General features: G+C 32.0%; 1 protein-coding gene across 1 annotated transcript in view; it reads left to right on the forward strand.

Moving 5' to 3' along the window:
- LOC140440117 (uncharacterized) overlaps nt 1-7,620 on the forward strand; it is a 352,003-nt gene that overhangs the window by 211,515 nt on the left and 132,868 nt on the right. The window lies entirely within an intron of this gene.

Here is a 7,620-nt window from a genome sequence, read left to right on the forward strand (position 1 = left end):
AGGGTATATTAGCACCTTTTAAACTAGCTTTAGGATCACTAGAAATGCTTTATAAGGAGACCTCCCGATGATTCTATGAAATGAAGAATTTTTTTGGTACTGACAAAACAAACAACCGATAGACCACTTGATCGAATTTTTGTCTGTCATCCAATAACGTATCATATTTTCCACGTCCTGCTTGCTACGTTCAACGCTCCCCTAAGTTTAAGAGCGCCTTGGGCTACCATGTACAATTTTGCAATCAGGCCAGTTCTTCCATCACTTTTGTCGTAAACTCTCGTCCATTGTCAGATTGTAAAATATATGGAGCACCAAAAACCAAAATATTTTCATAAGCTTCATTACTACCTCATTCGCCATTGCCGTTTTCAGTGGACGGAAATGCAAACATTTTATAGCATTATCTTGATAATTGAGCACGATAACGATAGGTTGCACACAATAGGACTTATTTTGATTCCTTTTCATTTTAACTCACAACCGTTAAACAAAAACAACAGTGGTTGCCACGATATTGTAAACAATGTGTTGAATTATTTTTGAATATTATCATAAAGATTCGTCTTAATAGCTAGTCATTCGGTTGAAAGGCGTCGTTCCAATCAAACGACTATTTTTCAACCAGTTGATTGGTGCTACTAGCGGCAGAGTGGTCAAGAAACAAATTACGTCAATGATATGGTGGCTTTTCAATCAACCATGTCGTTGAACTTTTTAATTCCATTAAAATTCGTCAAAATAAGTTGTCGTGTGATTGAATAGCCTTTAATTAAAGGGATAGCTGTTTAATCGAACGGCTAATTTAAGCATCTGGTTGAGACATATACATATTTTTATAAACATTTAAGGAACGCAAGTATAGCTAGCGGAAGAGTTGTTGGGAGTATTAGAAACAACAGTTTTCCACAATAAATAAAATTAAAAATGTAAAAGGGCCAAATTTTTTCAATAAAAATATAGGCCATGTATGAAGATATCATACTTGTCAAAATTGTGATTATGTATTTCTAAATAATAACACTTTTACAAAGTAATAAAATGACTTGTTTTTTAGAAAATAATGATTACGTAAATTCACTTTTCATATCCTAGACCATGTGCATTATTTGCTAAAAGATATCCAGATCGATCTCGACCTATCCTTAACTTTGAGAACCATAACTGAACCTCCTAGATATGTTATTCTGATGTCAATATTGGGCACACCCTTCTTTTTGTCTTCTCCAGATTTTTTAGCGACCGTCTGATTACCTCAAGCAAAACCTGGACTCATCGGAGAACCAAACATTACTCCAATCTTCGTAATTCCAATTTTAAACAAGTTAAGGTCAGCTGTGTTCCATATAACGATATGACAATTTTTAACTACCGTATACCGTATTCAGCATGTGAAACAAAGGTAACAGTTAATTATTGGAATAGAAGTGAGAGACAGTCACCATGTCGAAGGAGTCGATATGACTTTTAAACAGTGTTGCTATATTTCTGTTACATCGTTCCTTCTAACATTTTATTCGAACACGTGTGTATAATAGTATTTAAATCTACTCTAGTTCATTATAGAATATAAATTAATATTGCCCAAAAAAAAAAAACTTAAAGAAGTCATGTAATTGTTATTTTCTAATGGATTCTATCAATCACTTAACTGGTTAACAAAGAACATTGATTTAAGGAATTGATATGTAGCAACAACGCATATTCCCCTGAGGAGTTGTAAAATTTTAAGCAACGGCTTCCTGCACATTGTGGTGCGCCAAGATACAACCAGCTATCGTACAACATACAACGTATACAACCTGCTATCCGGCATTCAGTAATTATCTGACACTGATCAAGAGGATGTAGTTCTTTGCATAAAATTATTTCGTCGCCAACTTTCCGTCGGTAAACCTTAAGAAAAACACTTTTAAATGCAATTCTTGTAGATTTTTAGCTGTGGTAGCTTGGACATTAAACAATAATTAACTTAAAATAAAGCTATAAATAAAGCTCGGATTATAGGCAAAATGCCTTTTTTGACTATTTTGCCTATTATAATTGTTTTTTGCACTTTTTGCCTTTTTTCGTAAATTCCGCCTATTTGTGCCCTTTTTAAAATTTCATGGTACTACCCATGATATTATTCTATTACTAAACCATTCTATAATAAAATTTTGGGTCAATAATAAAATATCAATGGTTTGTTTATATAACAGATTTCTAGGAAAATGTACCTGATCAAGACTTGAGGGTTAACTATTTGGAAATCCCTAAGCTTTATTAGTTTATTATCAGTTGTACAGTCGGTTACTGTATCAGAGTTTAGTCACAAATTGCTATATCCTAGTTTAGTTTTGTTGCGTATACCGAAAAGCAAAGAACACGTTTTAAAACGTTTTAGACATTTGTGTGAAAAGATGACATCTAAATTAAGGCTATGGATCGCACCTCATTCGGAACTTTCTCTAGAAGGAGATGGAGCATTTTGTAAACCATGCGGCAAATCGGTAAGTTTTATTTTTTCTCTTTTTTTCTCGCCCCACAACATTACTAAATTCTAAAGCGGTTTTAGAATTCTAATTATTTTTTTTCTCTAAAAATTAAATTCCTCTAAGTTAGCCCAAATATCTCTGCGGGATAGTTTAAGAGGTTCAAAAAAAAGAAGGAAGACGTATTTAAATTCGATTTATGCCAGATGATGATTGCATCCAACATTCCTCTATATAAAGTTAATAACCCTAGTTTTAAATGCTTTTTCGAAAAATATCTTAATAAATCTTTACCGGACGAGAGTACATTGAGAAAACATACTGTGGAAAAATGTTATGTGGAATGTATTTCAAAAATTAAGCGGGAGTTAGAGGGCAATTTTTTGCCTTGGTATATAGCTTGGAATTTTGAAAGAAAACTTTGCGAGAAAACCTTATTTAGTTGCCGTTAAAGAATTGGAAAAAACAAACAATTTAACAATAAGTCGATTTATACAAGATAGTTTAACAAACCTCTTTTTACCCAACGCTATACCAGTGAATAAAATAGTTTTAATGCTTCCAGATGCTGCGGCATATAGGTTAAAAGCTACCGTTAATTTAAAGATTTTTTGCTGAAGAAATAAGAAATCTGTTTCCGTTGGTAAATAATTTTATAAATTTTATGAAAAAAGTTTTTGTAAAGGCTCCGTTGAGGGTGCAAATATATAAAGAAAGACTTCCCGGTGTTCCTTTGCCACCTAAACCACTAATTACAAGGTGGGGAACCTGGCTCGAAGCAGTTTTTTTTACTTTGAACACTGCAATGAAATAGAATTAGTTATGTCAGAATTTGATGATGATATTTCCGAAGCCATTCGAGAAGCAAACAAAATATTAAAAAATCCCAAATTGAAACAGGAACTCGCTTGTATCAATGACAATTATAAATTAATAGTTACCACAATTACCTTATTAGAAAAACAAGAGATAAATTTATGTGAGTCAGTAAAATGAATAGATAATTTAAAGACGAAAATTAAATCGGCACCTGGAAGTGACGGTCAATTATGAAAAAAAAAAAAAATGAAATATGTTTTCGACAAGAATGAAGGTTTTTCGTTTTTATCTAATGTTGCTAAAGTTTTGAATGGGACATTTTCCGAGAAATTTCAAATTATGCCAGATTTATTATCCGCTCTGAAATATGCTCCAATTACATCTGTCGATGTCGAACGTTCGTTTTCAATGTACAAATTAATTTTAAGTGATCGAAGACATAGTTTTAAGACCGAAAATATTGAAAAACATTTAGTTGTTTCTATTAATGATAAAATTTTAAGTGGTTACAATGTTTAATTATTAATTTACAGTTATTTAGTTACTAGTTTATTTATACTATTGTTATGATTATGATGTGTAAATATACCTGCCTTAAGTTAATATTACGTTAATTCACTTTGTACAATAAATAATAAGTTATATTCCTTTATTGCCTATATTTTGCCTACATGTTAATATTCCTGCCTTTTTTAATAAAAATCTTTGCCTATATAGGCGCCTTTTTCTTCAATTTTTGTTGCCTATAAATCCGAGCTTTATTTATAAAACATAAATATTATTTCTATAAAAAAAAACCAACTAAAAAATTATTCTAAATAATTAAATTAAAATTAAAGGCACTTTTAAAAATATCTCTAACCAATTAATTGTTCAAACAAACCACCATTTTGCGTTAAACAAAATCCGAATCTATCAAAACTAAAACAAGTCTGATTGCATTCAGCTGATTTTTCTGTACCCGACTACAGAGTTGAACAATTTTCTCTTGCAATTCTACTAAATTGGTGGCTCGTTCGAACTCATGCCGATATAATTTTCATTTTAGCATTCCCCAGAATCAATCGTGGTTGATCCGTTGGACGACATTTTATAGCTACAGGTATTTATGCAAACGAAGTTTTTTATAAGTGACCGAACTGTTTTCTCTGTCGGAATTGGGAGATTTTCAAAAGCAGCAAGAAATAACTGTATTATTTCTACAATATAATGGTTACCATAATACCATTTCACCATTTGAATCTATTTCTCTCGAAAATATTCGCTTGGCATGTTAATCATTTGTTTTCAACCTTTAACCAACACAGCTAAAAATCAAATAGATAGACCATAAACCTGCTGTACAGTTGAGGGCAAATCATGCACTCGGAGAGGGGGCACACTGTTTATACTATCATTCTTCAATAAACTGTAGTGGATTTAAATATTATATTAGACTCGTGTATCCGACTAATACTTTAGAAGGAATGATGTATCTGAAATTTTGCAACACTGTTTAAAAGTTAGACTCGCTAGTCCAACATTAAATAATATAAATCTTGGAACCGTTATCCCCATCAAGCTCACCTAAACTTTGGAATTGTACGACAAATGTTTTATCGCTGTGAAATTGGTAGCTGGCAGGTAGGATTAAGAAATAGTGAGAATACTCTAACAGCAATTACTATCTATTCTACATGTATCTATTATACAAAGGAACTGATATGGCATAAGTCAACTTTATTTGTGTATTGTTGAACTAAATATTTGGAAAAAAATTTCAAACTTGTTTCTTGGCACCAGCGAAGCCACATTCTTTCGACTAATTCGAACGGTTCGGACTTGTTTAGCAGGTAAACTAGTGAGTGTTGGGAGAAACCTACTCACCCGAAAAAATAGAATCAAATAGACCGACTCGACTAAATTACTTACTAATCTACACGACTAAATTGTTGTTCTGACACGTTTATTTACTAAATTACTCGCCACTCGACTAAAATACTATGCTATAATTTCACTATTTGGGAGAGTGATTCATCGTTTAAACGCTGAATATCCTCAAATTTAAATGTACACAGCGGCCCTCGAAAACTACTCGTTTTCTCAATTGCAATTTGCGTTTTCTCATAAGAAATTACACAATATATAAGTAGTATATTTATTTGTGCTTCTCTACAGAAAAATTGACCAGTAGTTATCGTACAGTGTAGCCAATTCTTGTTCACAAGTAGTAATTATGGTCATACAAAACCTGTATTCTTCCACGCAGTGATTATTACTGTCATAAAAATACCAAAAAAACATGATGTTTTCAATAGTAAAAATTAAGCACAAAATTGTTATTAAATAAATTTTATTTACATGTTCCGTTTCGTTACATATTTAAATTTATGAAATAAAAATCGATTTTTTAGAACAATATTTTTCAATCGTTTGGCAACTTTGGAATTAGCGACGGGACTCCGTTTCAATTCCGACCCACAGAGAGCCGTAAAACTAGTTTTTGTTGAGAAAGTGCCCATCAACAATAGTTCATTTACATTGGCGTTTCTGAGGGTAGTGCATGTGTTGCATTTTGTGAATATATTTTATGTGATAAGTTTGTGTTATTAATAAAACATGTTATTGATAATACGAGTGTTATAGTTTGTCGTTTTATAGTAAATTTTTAGTTATATTCTGTGATTATTTGGTTTGAGTTTTAGTGGAGTTGGACGAAAAACCGAGTTGTTGCAAGAGAAGACAGCAAAATTCTGATTCCAAAAATGAAAAGCCGCAAAAGAGACGGAAAATGTTAACGTCCGAAGAGAAGGTAATGATATGAAACGTTTATGAAGGAATTGTCGGCAGAAAAATGGCATTAAATGTTAGCCAAGCGGCATTTGTAGCAGTTTAACAAAAGTATCCGTTAGCTGTATTTATTGTGTACTTAAAAATACATCGGAAAATAAAAAGCAAGGAAAAGGTAAAACTAGAGGTATTGTTTTGGATGACGAGACAAGGAATATTATACGACGAAAAATTCATTTATTTTATTTTCGGAGTGAAATTCCAACACTGAAAAATATTTCTCAAGAGCTCGAAAACCATGACTCCTTACCCAAGATATCTCGTAGAGTCTTAATCAGGACCATGCGCGAAATGAACTTTCGATATGTAAAACTCAACAGAAAAAGTATGCTATTAGAAAAAATAAAATTATTGTGTGGAGAAAAAAATATTTAAAAGAAATACGCAAAATTCGCAGCACTAGCCGCAAAATATGTTATTTGGATGAAACCTGGATTAACGAAGTTCATACAGTTGGAAAAGTTTGGCAAGATGTAAATGTCAAAAGTAAACGCAAAGCATTTATAGAAGGCTGGTCTACAGGATTAAAAGCTCCATCAGGAAAGGAACGGCGTTTAATCATTACCCATATAGGAAGTGATACAGGGTTCCTTGATGATGGTTTTCTTCAATTTGAGTCGAAAAAAAAACAGGTGATTATGAAAGAAATTGAAAGGAAGGATTCAAGAATGGCTTACAGAAAAGGGGATTGCATACGAAGAATCAATGCTCAAAATTTAGGTACTTGACATTGCACGGTTAAGGAAAAGCGAATATCTTAAATATGCTGTAGATGAAACTGCAAAAGATTATGGTGTCAAGTAGTACGCAATAACAAAACGTTCAAACAAATCAAAGTTAAGGAACTTTTGATTCAAGCAATCCTCCATGTAACTCCAGAGAAATGGGGTAAATGTATAGGCCACATAATTAAAGAAGAACATTGTATGTGGGAACTTGACACTCATATCGATGTTTTACTAGAGCCAATTATAATTACACCAGGTGGTAAAGATAACGACAGCGATAGCAGCACTGCATCTTCAGATTTAGACAGCGAATAATATTTTCTAATAGTTAGTCCAATAAGAACATCAACATAAAAAAAACCAAAAACAAAAAAAAAACGAGAAGATCATGGTAAGTGTGTATAGTGTTTGTGTTTAAATAGTTTTAATAGATGTACAATGTTTTGTTACATCAAATATTATTTTTATTTTTTTTTATAGAATTTTCTTTTGTTTTATAGGATTTTATTTTGTTTTGTTTTATACTGTTTAAGTGTTTTGTTAATTTTATTTAATTTAATTTAATATTTAAGACAATATGGCTCTTGGCAAACACCCATTTAAAAAAAGTAAAGCGCCACAAGACATTCCTCTGGGGTGGTGTGGAAACTGTCTTAAAATTTATTTTAAAAAAATTTCATTGTGTAAATCTTTAAGGACGAGTCACGTTAAAAGACGTTTTAGCGTAACTTCCGCGACAGCCGGGTGGTATCAGTAAGCTTTCTGCAAAA

Source organism: Diabrotica undecimpunctata, chromosome 4, assembly GCF_040954645.1.
Source record: "Diabrotica undecimpunctata isolate CICGRU chromosome 4, icDiaUnde3, whole genome shotgun sequence".
NCBI lineage: Eukaryota > Metazoa > Arthropoda > Insecta > Coleoptera > Chrysomelidae > Diabrotica > Diabrotica undecimpunctata.